The sequence below is a fragment of the Girardinichthys multiradiatus genome, chromosome 20 (genome assembly GCF_021462225.1).
Source record: "Girardinichthys multiradiatus isolate DD_20200921_A chromosome 20, DD_fGirMul_XY1, whole genome shotgun sequence".
Lineage (NCBI taxonomy): Eukaryota > Metazoa > Chordata > Actinopteri > Cyprinodontiformes > Goodeidae > Girardinichthys > Girardinichthys multiradiatus.
Window position 1 is genome coordinate 41,192,456 of NC_061812.1, and position 15,098 is coordinate 41,207,553.

General features: G+C 39.8%; 1 long non-coding RNA gene across 5 annotated transcripts; it reads right to left on the minus strand.

Annotated features, from left to right (window-relative positions):
• Nucleotides 1-379: 379 nt before the first annotated feature.
• On the minus strand, nt 380-10,114 carry LOC124856733. Of its 5 annotated transcripts, none has more exons than XR_007035402.1 (8): nt 9,721-10,114; nt 9,213-9,283; nt 9,038-9,128; nt 8,768-8,869; nt 6,633-6,772; nt 5,514-5,612; nt 1,594-2,273; nt 380-1,465 (listed from the first exon to the last, which is right to left on the minus strand). It is a non-coding gene; the product is annotated as an uncharacterized LOC124856733 (long non-coding RNA). The 5 variants fall into 5 exon arrangements; XR_007035399.1 differs by having other exon boundaries at nt 9,016-9,128; XR_007035400.1 differs by having other exon boundaries at nt 8,948-9,128.
• Between the last annotated feature and the right edge of the window lie 4,984 nt (nt 10,115-15,098).

Sequence of the window (15,098 nt, forward strand, 5' to 3'; positions counted from 1 at the left end):
TGAACTATGGATCTCTGCATTTACTTCAAAGTTAACATGGGCCTCTTGGCTGCTTCTATGATTAACGCTCTCCCTGACCGGCCTGTCTGCTAAGTTGGACGGCCAGGCTTAGGTTTCCAGTAATCTCCTAATTTTTAGAACATGGATTGAACTTTGCTGTCTGAAGATATCTGAACCTTTGGATATTGTTTTATAACCTAACCCTGCTTTAATCGTCTCCCTGACCTGTCTGATGTGCTCCGTGTTCTCAATGATGCCGTTTGTTCACTTATGTTGTCCAACAAGCCTCTGAGGTCTTCACAGAACAGCAGGATTTATACTGGGATTAAACTACCCACAGATGGACTCCATTTGTTAGAAAGGTGACTCGGGAAGGCAGTTGGTTGCAGTAGCTTTATTTTTTCAGTGTCAGAGTAAAGGGGGTACAAATGCACTCCACACTTTAAGATCGTCGTTTGTAAAAACGTTGAACATGCTTCTTTTCTCCTTTACGATTTTATGATTGATTCCATCAGTTTAAAGAAAACTTTAGGGACATCTGATGGTTTATCTGTTACTACAGTGTTATAACATTGACATATAGAAATCAGATGTTTTGAGATGGGCTGTTTGACTCATCTTAATTCTCGTCCTGGTGATTGTTGCAGAAAGCAACAAGTAAATGATGGTAAGTCTCAGTCATAGAAAAACTGACGGAAACGGCACATTTTTCTCATCTGAGTTCATTTTAGCTTCTTCTGTTACCTCTCTTCCTTACCCTCTGGCTCCACCTTGAATACTTGTACTGAACCTTTTAAATTATTCTTAAACAAGTTTAATATAAAAAGTCAACTTCAGAATCTCTTCAGTGAACACCCTGCTCCCATAAATAAATCTTGGGGTGTGTCTGCGGTGATGTAATGTTTGGCTGTGGCGTTCCTCTTTGCATCACTTGACAAACTGAGATGCACCAGGTGGACGTGTTTATTAGCAGCGGTGTACACAGCGCCAAAGACACTCGGAACCACATGAGGCATCATATGAGACGGCTGTGCGAGTTCATTTTCGACAGGATTACATCCAGCCTAGACTAAATTTAGTTCTTGTTATAAGCCTGCTGGCTAATTTTAATAAGTTCTTCCAAAGGTCATGTGGTTCCATTCTGCCGCATTATGAGCCGTGTTGTAGACAGTTTGGAGAGCTTGTTGCTTCGGCCCTTTGTTCACGCTGGACGTTTGTCATCCTGCGATTTAACCTGTCCTTTGCATCACAATGGGATTGCAAGTGATTTTTTTTTTTTCTACAGAATCTGGAGTTTTGTTGTGTTTGCATGAAGAACACTTTATTTCATGATTTTCATAGAGCTGAACTTTGGAGGTTCTTGCTCTCTGTCTTGATGGTCTCTGAAAGTCTTTTTTTAGAGGTTTGTCCTCATGCAGCAATGCTCCTTCTGAGTGTCCCATTTCTACTGCTGTTCAGTCAGTATCTGGGGCAAAAACACAATGAAGTAAAGTGAAAATGTTTTCCTCCCGAAGCTTAACTGAGGATATATTTGGCAAGTTAAGCAAAGAGAATCAGTCCTCTGTAATGGTTTAAAAAGGAACCCAGACTTACCGTTGTGCTCCATCACCTTTACTTCGCTTAGTGCCTCAACTGAACATCATCTTGAGTGGAAATGAATTGAAATCATGATTTCCTTGTCCTCTCAGTCTCATGGTGAATTCTTCAGAATGGCCTCAGTTCTCGATCCTTCAGCTCTGCAGCACCTCTGCAGGCCTCACTACAGCTTGCTCCAGGTCTCAGCTCAGCTTCAAGAAAAGTTTCCCTTTCTTCTGCTGATCAATCTGAGCAGACCCACCCTCACCAACCTGCTCCAGGAGCTTGCACAGTTCCTTAACCTCAAAGCCAGCATATTGTCTCTATGCTTCATCCCAGCAACCACTGTGGGATCTCCAGTTGGTTTGTACAAGCCTGGAGCGGCTGGAAACGTGATTGGAGATGATGATTAAAATTTTGCAGTCTACACACACATCTGATTCTTATCGTCCTTTCTGAGAGGCTGCTGCTTCCTGCTGAGGTGTTTGTGTTGATTAGCAGCTCTCAGGATGACCTGCCTCTTCTCCAGCTTCTTCCACCTGTTTTCTCCGGAGCGTCCTTCAGCTTTCCGGCCTCCTCCTCCTTCACAGAGATTAGCTCTTTCTCAGTTGCAGCAGCTCTCAGCAGGCGGTTTGCTTGTTTTGCTTTCTTTGAAGACACCGTAGAAGGTCCAAAAGTGCTTCATTTGTTGCACGTTTCTGAAAATAAGGAAGCAAAAAAAGTTTTCGGAGAATGTGAATAAGGCAATAAAACAATCCTTCAGCACTTAAAGCACAGAGTGCGATGAATTAAAGGAATTGACCATTTTTAGTTTACAGTACAAATAAGTTGACGTGCTGCTAAGAATTTAGAAAAAGATTTACTAAGACCACTGGTATATTTGTTCCTTGCTAATTTGGAGGTTTCATTACATAAAACTTACACTTTTTAAATAACTTCTCTATTGTGTTGATGGGAACATGTGAAGATGGCTCTTGTGTGTAATTTTGAGATATTAATGAAGCATCTGCACTGACTTTTTCAACGATGGACTGATAAAACGACATGAATTCAGTAAAAAATTGTAAAACCAAGAATTGGGTGAACAGGTACAAATTTATTCATTTGATCAAAGCTAACACCCTCAGACTAAAGAAATAGGTTTGGATGACCAGCCCAGGACCATTAACCTTCTGGAGAACAATCTTATGGTCAGAGCAGAGGAGTCAAAGATTTAAATATCTGCACACTTTGATGAGAAGAGATCAGTGTGAGCCAAAAACTTCACACTGTCAGGCACAGTGGTGACATGCTGTGGGCTTTTTAGCTGATGGTGGTACTGGTGTGTCACAAAATGGAATAATGGAGAGGTAATTTCACCCCAAAAAAAAAAAAACCTACCAAAACCTTTTGCAGCTGGTAAAAGCTTGGACACAGCAGGTCAAGATTAAGCCTTGAGAATGATTCTGAACTCAACCCAATTAAAAATCGATAGACAAGCCTAAAAACCAGGTCTGAGCAGGAAACCGGCTAATGGTATGATATTTAGCTGCTCTGATCAGTAGAGTGGTCACAAATCATTATGCAGTGACTTCTCTGCAGTGTGCTCAGGGACATTAACCCAAATAGCAGTGAGGAGTATGTATGTTAATTTTGACCCTGCATGGATTTGCTCTCGATTCTTATTTTTAAAAGGCATTGCAATTTTATCTTGTATGGAACCATTCAAACTAATAAGAGCCCCGATTTAATGACTTTCATGATGATGAGTTGTGTAAATGTCTGACTGGCATTGTAACTAAAATCAGATGTAAAAATGATCTCCTGAGGCTGTTAAAGTAACTTTATGTTCAGTTTAAAAAGCTGGGAGCAAGTAGGTCAGAAACCTTTATCCGGGACTTCCCCGTTTATTTATTGCCTTCTCCTTGGTGCCTGATTTTTGGCTCCAACCCTGCTGCGACCCGCTCCGTCATCTCTAACCCTACACATGAAGTCATACACCCCTAGCTGGTTTTATGTGAAGACAAACAGTTGCTAGGTTGATTTGGTCCCAACTGGAAGGGCTCTCACTGCCCTAAATAGGAACCCACAGCATATTGGTCAAGAACCTCCCATTGAAGGCTAACGTGTGTGTGTGTGTGTGTGTGTGTGTGTGTGTGCAAGAGAGAGGTGAGTAAAGGAGGGGGAGCTGATTGCATTTTTAACATGTCAATGTACTGGGTGAGAGTTTGTGGTTATTTGCGAACCACAGCCCTCTGTCGGATGGGTGGCTTTAATCCTCCGTCACCCACCACTCATCCCATCAATGTGCCCACTCAGAAGTACATGCACTGTGGACAAAAGGGGCCCAGAGGCCATTGGACAACCAGGGAGGGGTTAGTATTTTTAGGGAGGGCTCAAACAGCTGCTGCTTGACACATGTCACCACCTGGCTCTGAGGACACCGTCCGCATTGTTTAAATTAGAAAGAGCAGAGGCAGAGAATGGACAGAGACCGGTGAATGTAACGTGCGCGAATGTGACCGGGGGCCTTATTAACAGCAGGGCCACACACATGCCGGGTCACCATACAAGGGCAAGCACACGCCTCACACACGCCAATGACATTGCCCTTGCATGCCGGTCATACTTCAGCAGGAGACTGAACAAAAAGGTGTAGAGTATCACAGGCGGAGGGCTCGGGGCTGTGTTATTAAACCTGTTCAGAGAAGCAACTCCCTCGGGAGGGCCGCCTCGGAGCTGCAGGTCAAGGACTTTCCTATGCATGGGAGCATCAACAGATTTTAAATCAAAGTGAGGGAAAACATGCATGTTTTTGCCCTTTGTTATTGTTTGTAGCTCTTTTGAAAATGTATTCAATGCTAATCATGGAGCTCCTCAAAGCGCCTCTCAAGGTGCTCTGAAGATCTTTATGAAGCTGAGAGGAAACAATTCTTATAATAAAATAAAAGACATGATGAAATAGATTAACATTTAACCCATTGGCTTCTATATTAAATGTGAGAAAGCTCTTTACTGTGTGCACTACCCTCAGATTTAGTTGATTATTTTGCATGTATGCTTGCAACGCAAGATCAAACATGGTTATTTACCCTGGAGAGACCACTGAGATTTGTGCTGCGAAAATAAATAGAACCAAATACAAATATAATGCATGCGTGGGTTCTCACCGGGTACTCCGGCTTCCTCCCACAGTCCAAAGACATGCCTGTTAGGTTAACTGGTCTCTCTAAATTGCCCTTAGGTGTATGAATGAGTGTGTGCGTGGTTGTTTGTGTGTTGCCCTGCGATGGACTGGCGACCTGTCCAGGGTGTACCCCACCTCTCACCCATAGACTGCTGGAGATAGGCACCAGCTCCCCCGCGACCCACTATGGAATAAGTGGTAGAAAATGACTGACTGACTGACAAATATAATTAATTATTAACAGTAATTAATGGATATTTGCTGCTAGTTAATAATCCTTAATAATGCTTCATTTACTAAACTCTTAGATATTTTGTTGAGCAAATGTTGTTGCTCGCTATAATTAGAGATGCACCAATCATTGGTGATCAGCCAATCAAATGCTAAGAAATCTGATTTTTAACCTATTCTTTAAATACATTAAAACAGAGAATTTTCTCTCTGTGTATCAGTACACAGCAGGTACTTTGATGCACTTTTTTTATTTTAGTAATAATCTGATAATAACTAGTGACACTGATGAATAAATTGTGGTAATCTTGTTATTCCTTCATTTTTTGTACTGATTCAGAACTGCAACTTCTTAATAAACCTGCAACACATTTTTTCTTTCATGTTTTAGCGCTTGGATTAAAAAATATCGGAATCGGTTTTGTAATTGCATTTTTTTTTTTCACTTTACAGTTGTCGTACAGTGAGCTGTCTCTCATTGCCTGTATCAAATGTAGCAATCTGAGCAACAAGTAGCTCTGCATAACACACAACTTCTCACCTTTCCCATGCCTGTGTCGTGTGTGTAGTTGGTACGGGCTGTTATCGACATCCTGGGTGGCCGGCTGCTTGGATGTTTAATCATCTCTGCCAGTTTTTCCTGCAAGAAGAAAAAATGTGTCACAGATTAACAAAAATCAAAGTCAATAAAAAATTTCCTTTATCTAAAAAAAAAAACAAAAAAAACCTATTTAACTGTAAACTGTAACAAGGTGATTTCATGTCCCATTTTACCCTCGATGTTTTGGTCGTCCACATGTGAGATCCATGATGTTAAGGAGAGCAGAGCCAGCACAGACTTAAAGTGATGTTCATGTGATCAATGCCCTAAACATCACTGCAAGTCTTAACTGCCTCCGGCCCATGTGACCGATGCTCAGATCCAAAATACTGACAGATTTAAACTTCATCCAAAAACTGCACCACAACCAGTGTGAGGTTCACCTTGTCAAACTAAAAAAATATGTGACTTCTTCACTGATCTTTGGACACACACTGAGAGAGAGGAAGAGGAAGGGTTTATTTTGGCTTCCTTTGATTCCTTTTAAATTGTGAGATGCCTGTAACAAGTCAAATTAAATCAAATCAACGTTTGAATCTGTTTTCTGTAGCCTTTAAGAAAAAATACAAACAAAATGTCTTATTAACAAATTTCAGCCACCATAAAAAGAACAAGGTTGAACACCCGGGTTTGTTTGATGGTCCCTTCTTCTGCTCCAAATTTCCAAATTCTGCTGATGTTTCCATTTTGGGAAGTTGATGCATGGCTGCTCTGAGCTACGGCGAATAAAGAGCAGCTGTTCAGACACGGGAGTAAAGCAAAGATCCATCAACTGATCACAGTGGCAAAGCAGCCCATGTTTATGATTAACCAATGCATTTCTGAACAAATGTTCATCCTGCAGATCCACATGAGGCAGAAAGGAGAGAACATTAATAACTCCATATAGATAATTAAAAATAAATGAAGAGAAATCTAATAGTTTTCCTTCTTGTGTCTCAGTGTGTGCGTTCTTTTCTTCTTTCTGTCTTACTAATTAGGACCAAAAAAGAGAAATGAGTTTTAACATATCTATAATGATACTTATTAGCAAGATAATTCCAGTATAAATAAACTCACGGTGAAGATCTGCAGCCAGAATTGTTCGGGTCTCCTCTGAAGTCCTGCTGAGACAGAAAGAGGTTCAGCGTTCCTCCAATGAGCCTTCTGGACATGCTCTCCTTCGAGGCTTCGGCCTGAGTTCCTGCTTTGTTTGTGACCTTCAGGATGCAGACAGAAAGACGTAATCAAGGACCCCACAGCCGGTTGACAAATGCCTCATTACTTTCATGATGTCTTCCAAACTGCTCTACCTAAAACAAATGTAATATTTTTGACATATATTATTAATTATACAGTTTTTCTTAAACCTTGTTAATTTGCTCTTATTGTACAGTCTATTCCTCATTTTTGTTATATTTTAGCTTTGTGTGAATCTGTTAGCCTCCATTTTGCTGCTGCTATACCTGAATTTTCCCCACTGAGAGACAATAAAGGACATTTCTATTCTATTCTATCACATCATCTTCCAGTAATTTCCCTTGGAGGGGGTTTGGATTGCATCTGCACCTTTTGTTACTAAACCTTGCTGCGAGATAAAGAAGAAAATCAGGAGTTTGTTCCATCAGGAAATGCTTGAAGAAAACTTGCTTATTAAAAATAACAAAAAGGAACGCCATGAGAGAATAGAAGCAAGTATAAAAGCTCTGTGGTAATATATGAATCTTGATGAGGTGTGTTGAAAAATGAACGGTTAAAGAAAAGTAAAAGAAATTAAGAGGGAAGGAAAAATTTTAAAGGAAAACACTAAGAAGATTATATCTAAAGGACAAAATAAATTTTAACAATATAAGAAACTGCATATTACAAGCGGTCGTCGACATGCTCAAGATAAACATATGCACCCCTTCACACTGTCTTCACCGGATCCCCTGCATGTTGTTTTGTATATATGTTGCTTCTTTGTGCTGAGTTTTTTTATTTTTTGCAATCTCAAACTGTATCCTGCTAAGGATAAAGTGACATATGATTTTTTCCCCTCTTCTTACCTAATGTGGTCTCTATTCACATCTACCTAAATGTGTGATTTCATTACTTTTCATAGATTTTCAGATTTCTCAGAAGGATTACCAGCGAAAGCCAAACATTATTAGTATTTAAAAACTTTGGACTAAAACTGTTTTATACCAGTGACCCAGCTTATTTGAATGATGGGATCACAACTGCCTCAAACCAGCGACCTCAAGGATTAATATTATCATTTTTCTTCTAGCACAGGATAAATTCCTTACCACAGAGGACTTAATGAGCTAATTACCTCTATTAGAAAGATTGGATTAAAACCAGCTCTTACCAGTAAACTCCCAAGATGTATTAATGTCATTTGATTTGTTTTTCTGTGTTTGATTTTCTGTATCATTGTAATGTTTTTCCTCATGTACAGCGCTTTGAGTGCCTTGTTGCTGTAAAGCGCTATATAAATAAACTTGACTTGACAAAACTGGGCTGCCACATCAGCTTGGACAGATTTCTCAGCTCTCATTGAAAACTGATTGCAGGGGTCTCAATCAAATCACCTCAAAAACATCAGGGTGAAAGTAATATCAAAGCAAAACCTGGGAAGAAAACATTTTTGTTCGTTGGATCACGGCTCCAGCGGGACACTTATTTGGACGATGGGATGAGTATGGTCTGGTTCTACCAAACAAGGTTTTTTGTTATTAATTCATTATCAATGTAAAAATGTGATTCTACAAATAATGTGCATTGTTCTATTATAGCCTACTTCTTTTTTTTTTTTTACGTATCCCATCTTGTTGCTTAGGCAAACATTGTGGCGGGTCTGGCTGACTTGCAGTGTCAGGACAGATTTGCTTTACAAAAGTCAGAAAATTCAATATTCCTCCGGCTGAATAACTGACTTTATGAAATGAATGTTTTAAAAGGCCATTTCTGGTTCAGGCAGTGAATTAAACAGGCCATGACGATTATAAAGAGACAGAGAGGAAAAAACATAATGGAAGGACAGCAACAGAAAATCACACAATTACATGAACACACAAAGATCATACAGCATCCTCTTTTCCTTCTTTGTATTATTATAGATATATATAAGATAATAATAATAAAAAAGAAGAAGCTGCTGTTTGCTCCTTGTGTGGACATGTAACTATGTGATTGTATGTATTTGTGTATTATTTAAATATGAATTGTACTCAATTAACAGAAAATCCTTGTAGAAATCAACTGCAGTCCCGGAGCACTCCGGGTTCCGTTTTTATGGATTCACCATCACAACGGAGGAGATCAGTGGAGGTCTGAGGAGAAACATGACATTTGATTGTCGTGATACGTGACGAGGAACCATCCTGCAGCCTGACCTGAGTCCAGCTCACATCTGATCTTTGTCATTTAATCCTGCTTCTGAAGGAAACATGGAAACAATTTGGAGGGGAGTTACCACCTCGGATTACAGGGACACCCACATGGATCGTCCAGGCGGTGCAGCGTCCACAGCACAGATGAGTCTGTGTCAGGATGGCCATGTCTTCAGCTGCTCAGCGTCAGAGTCCTTCTCTGTGAGGAGGCAAACAGAATAAAGGGATCATACAGGAGCCTGAGGAGATGGGGACTAATAAAACTAGCAGAATGAACACTTACCCTGTGACTTCATTTAGTTCTATCTTTAATGTTTTCTACTTCTTCTTCAGTTTTCCAGCCTTGATTCTTACCTAAAAACACAGCAGAGGGCCATGTTTTCAGAGGTTAAACAAATAAATTCAATGGAAATTCAATGAAATTATAAATATGCTACGTAAATATGCCACATTGTGTCAATAAATATATTTTATATAAAATATTCTAAATATAATTTATTAATTATATCATAAATGCACGAAAATATTCTATTTTACTTAAAAACGCAAGGGTAAAATATTCAACAGATAGATTAGATTTCTTCTACCTTAAATCCTAATTTTGTTCTACAAAAAAAATGAAAGCTCTTCGCATTTGAACGGGTTTAAGGTTTTCATTTTAACGAGTTAAACACAATCACGATCTCACCTAAACCTTTATTAGTGCATTTCCGACTAAAATAACAGATTTTCTCATATGTTGTGTGCAACCAACAAAGCTTTGAGTCTAGGAGTCTCCTCATGAGGCCTACCGTGAGAGGCGCGCCGCCAGCGCCTCCTCTTCAGATGTGCGTAAAAACGGTGCAACTCCTGGAGACCAGGTGGAGAAGCCTGGAGTTGTGGAAATCCTTTGGTAAGAAAACAAGTCTTTGCGTTCAGGCCTTACATTTCTACAAAGCGTCTGGCAACGACCAGGCTGCTTGTGCTTACTGGGCGCATTTCCCCCATCAACTTCTGAAACTGAGCCATAAAATTTGTAAACCAAGATTTCAAAAAAAAAAAAAAAAAAACCCTCTGCTTTAAATGGCTGAGTATGATACTGAAGGGTTGTAAAATTGCGGCAACCCTGCGGCGCAAAAACGTGTGAAGCTCTAGCGTCCAAACAGCGCCAAGGCGCAAAGCGCTGACCTCTGCGCGGCCACTCAGTGATACCTCCCTCAGATGTGTCCCCCTTTATAGTCTGCTCCTCAAGGTCACGATCAGTGGACATCTGTCCCTCATTAGCATATGCCACCTCCTTCGCAGCCCATTGGTGCGGAGCCTCTTTCTCAAATGTCACAAAAGGAAAGCTACGTTTTTGTCATAGCGCTAAACCCAAGCCGGCTATTTTTGTATCCCAGATATTTCATGCACTGTACACACTGGGAGGGAGTGGGGGAGAGCTGGGAATTGACCTGGGAGCATCTCAGTGGGAGAGGATTTTCACTCTGACAGAGCATCATTCTCATTTTAGACAAAGATTTGTGTCCAAACTGGACTTAGAAAAGGTAAACCACCAGAAGTTACATCCAGTGGGCTTAATTCACTCTAAAACTGAAGCTCCTGAACAAACATGAGCTCACTAGGGTTTGACTTTGATGCTGTGGAGCTGCTGCCCTCTGAGCTGCCATGGATGTATGCTATTGTGCGGCTGCAACCTTAGAAGAGATTTATTTCAGGAGCTGCGTGGCATTAAACATGCTACTATAAATACACAGTGTTTTATTAATAGAGAGAAACATGGTGTGTGGTTCCCGAGTCACTATGAAGGGAAGTTAATACCATAAAACATCCAGTTTCCACTCATCAGTAGGTGAATTATCACTATTCTTCTTATAGTCCAACACATTTGTTCTACTTTGTTCCAGCAGAACCATAGAAAGAAAATCTGTGGCTTCAGCCCTGCGTCCTGACAGATAAATCTGAAAATAATTGACTTTGATAGAGTCACATGTCACAGTTTAGACCACAGTTGCTGTAAATGTGTGTATTGTTTTTTTTTTTTTCTGACCTTCAGCACAGGGGAGAGGTTGGTGCCTGCTGTGGGAGCAGGGTGACTGAGCAGCATGGAGTGGGAGGGAAGAGGACCAGAGTTTCTCAGAATAGACAAAGCCAGTGTCCAGCATTCCTGATAGGGAGATTGGTTCTGATGGGCGTACATGTAAATTGGGCCAAAACGAGCTTGAACTCCTTACAAACACACAGATTCTTGCAAAAGTATTTATACCCCTTGAACTTTACGTTTTGTCACGTTACGACCACAAACTTTGTTGCAGGATGGTATGGACAGACCAACATTGGGTAATTGTGAAGTGGAATAAAAATATTACATGGGTTAATTTTTTTTCCAAACAAAGATCTGGAAATGTGGCATGCATTTGAGTTCGGTTCCACTTTGTAGAATCACCTTTTGCTTTGGGGTATGTTTCTACCAGCTCTGCATTTCTAGAGACTGAAATTTTTGCCTGATCATTCTTCCAGAATGGCTCAATTTCAGGCAGATCGGATTTAGATTTAAACGTATCTTCCTTCTACCAAGAAGTTTGTTTTTGATTGGAAATGAGAATAAAAATATAATAAAATGATGAAAATCATTTGTTTTTGTTTTTACATTTTATAATATGGAAAACTATTTACACCATTCTAAACAATTAATGGAATAGTTTTTGTATTACACCACTAAAAATCCATCTTATTTGTTAGTTCCACTGTTATTTGAAGATTCATCTTTAATGATGAGCTCCAAGTCTGTGAGGTTGGAAGGCCTCCTTCACATCACCCTAATCTTTAGCTCCTTCCACAGATTATCTGTCTGATTCAATTAAATCTGCCAGAGTTGGGAATAATTTGGGGATTACATGGCTTTTTGCTAGCCAAAAGCCAGGTTTTTGGAGTGCAAAACTAATATTTATACTGTTGAGAGATTCTTCCATTTCTGCCATGTATCTCTGCAGCTCCTCCAGAGTTACCATGGATTTCCTGGCTGTTTCTCTGATTAACGATCTTCTTGTCCAACTTGGTTTGTGTTGGTAGGTTTGAAGTTGTACCATACTCACAGAAGAGCTGGATTTCTACTGAGAGTAAATTACACACAGGTGCTGTTTATGACTTCCACTTGACTTTAAATTGAAAAACCCTGAAAAAAAATTGCACGCCACACTTTTCAATTTTTTATTTTAAAATATTTTGAAAAGCATGACTCACACTTTTGCTCTACGTTGTGTTGGTCTTGTCAAATTGCATGTCAATAAAAAACATTGATATATGCGTTTGTAACATGACAAAATGTGAAAAGGTTCTAGTAACATGAACACTTTTGCAGAGAACGATTTCTTCCCGTGGGAGTGGGGAGGATCATCCCGGTTGAGGCCGTTATCTGGTGCCGTGGCAGGAGGAGAAGTGTTGCCATGATGGCTGCAACTTTTCTTGGGCATCAGTTAGATAGAGCGGGCCGGGAGCTATTCTGGGACAATGGCCTCTTCAGAGAGGCCGAGGCTGGTTTGTGTACGGTGTCACTTGGTGCGTCGTTCGAAAAAAAACTGGCATGCTGATAACAACCTAGGAGGAGACGAGTCCCAAAGTCCCCATAGCTGCTGGCTTTAAATAAGGCCACAAGCATGGCCCCGTAAACACACACACCCATACAAACCGACGGAAGAATGCATGTAAAGCTTGCATCGTGCCCCAGCACATCTCTCTGCACCGCTATACTGCAGCTCCCTGCAACAGCTGACCTCTCTGAGCAGAAGCTCTCCTAATGTCCCCACTGCTCCTCAAAATCATTTGAATGTCAACACAGTCAGGCCCATTTCTACATGTTTAATTTAATGTTAGGCATCTCTGTATTTCCTTTGCAAATGATGTTTAACAAAGAGATCTGAACTGACACGAAGCTGCAGGCTTCAGATCCAGATCTGGGCAGAGGCGTCAGGATTGGCGCACTGACAGACTGCCGATGTACAAGCGGTACGCTGACATTTTGGGCATCAAGATCACATTCAGGGGCTCGGTCACAGTTGTTTTAGGTCATCATCCTCTAAGAGCAAGCAGGGGATTTTAACTGGAGACGTTCTGCACAGGATTGGGTTTGTTCATCCCAAATATTTCTTCCTATTTGAGCAGCAGGACTGGGATTAAATCAGGATAAAAAAGAGTTTTAAAAAACAGTTTATTCTAAAACAAAAAGAGTTAATTGTAAAATATATGATTATAGGATTAAAAAATAAATATAATATATTTTATAATATTAATTATAATATTAAAATATTAATATTTTGAAGATAAATAGTGAATTAGGAACATCAGTGAATGGAAAAAAAAAACTGGTCAGAAATTATATGAAGGGTCTTCTTTCGGTAATATCAAAACAGGCTTTCCCCTGGATTGTAAAGAAGAGTATAAATAATTTTCAACATGACATTTTCTGTTTAAATGGTAATAAGAGCAAAAACAAATTTGCTTCAGCTGCGTGGTGGTGCAGTGTTAGGATTGTTGACTTGCTTGGAGCAAGAAGGTCTTGAGTTCAGATTTTCTGCGGGGAGTGTGCATGTTCTCCCCCGTGCTTGCAAGGGTTCTTTCCAGATACTCCAACTTCCTCCAACAGTCAAAAAATATGACGGTTAGGTTTATTGGTCTTAGGTATGAGTGTGTGTGTATAGCTGTTTGCACAGCGGTGGACTGGTGACCTGTGCAGGGTGTACCCCACCTCTTGCCAAATGACCTGGTAAGAGGCACCAGACCCCTGTGGCAAACTCAGGAAAATAGCTTTAACCCTAAAGCTGCTGTATGAATATGAATATCTTTGGGCTTATGAATATGAATATGAATATATTTGGGCTTAAGCATACACTGACAATGAAATAAAAACATGAGGACTTTACATATATTGTAGAATAGGTGACTACTGAATAAAGTTGGTTGCCCCATGTTGTATTTACGGGTATCTAAGTAAAGGGCACTAACTACTTGGGCTTTCCACACTATTTTTATTTGTAATAGATTTTAAAAACCTTGCACCATTTTCCTTCAACTTCCTAAAAAACTGCATGGAAGTTTGTGGTTATGGTGTGACGTAAATGTGAAAAAGCTCAGTGATTATGAATATTTTTTTATAAAGCATCACATTAGCAGTTTTTAGTCCTATTACAAGAAAGGTGACTAATAAATGTATTAATATTTTACAGCAAAGCAACAAATGTTATTAAATTGTTTGATCTCTCACTACTTAAATGGCCTACTGTAAATAAAAAAGGCCCTAAACTTTTAAAAAGCATTTTAATAAGAAAAAATGTAAAAATGCTGTCAATGTGGTTTGTTAAAGGAAGAGTTGAAACACTGATAAAAAGGAGCTAAATGTGATACATAAGTTAATGATATCACAACTAATTCAGCATATTTAAGTGATAATTAAAGTTTGAAGCCTGAGATTGTCACACCACAAAATGTGCAAAAAGATCAAAGGTTATGTTGCATTGCACTGTAAACCACAAAAGTTTAATTCCAATTGAAATGTGAAACGGCTTTTAAAATTAGAGCTCTTTCTTTAATTAAAAAATAGTAAATAAGTAAAGAATAACTGAGTAACTAGTAAAAAATAATCTATCCTCTTTTGATGCTGCAACCTAATTTTAAATCTGAATTTTTAGCTGAAAGCTGTTTGAAAAGAAAGATTTTATATTTGAGAACTCATCAGTCCTTTTATTACATAAACACATAAAAGTGGGCACATGCTACTAGTGTTAAAAGATTATTAAAACTATGTGTTGTTTTCCTTTATTGAAATGTGTTTTTTATTTCTGGGTTTTCCTCATAGAGCCCTTCAGCTTTCTAACATTGTTCTCTTGTATTTCTTGCTTTCTTTCCTCTGTAAAATGGCTGTTTTCGGTTTCCAAAGGTCGCCGTTTATTGCTGTAGCAGGAACCTAAACTCGGAGTAGTGAAGCAGTGATTCGTTTTGGATCAAAGCATTCATCGTCGGTGGATATTTCTGTAATCACTTCATGCCTGCCCACAATACCTAGCAGCAACTGTGTGGGCTCAGGTCTTAGCCGCCAGCTCAACGGAGTGGAGACGGGCAGACGCGTGGCACACACACACTCTAAATCCCCAATTACTCCCCCTCCCCTGTCCCCTCCATCAGTCTCTCTCTCACA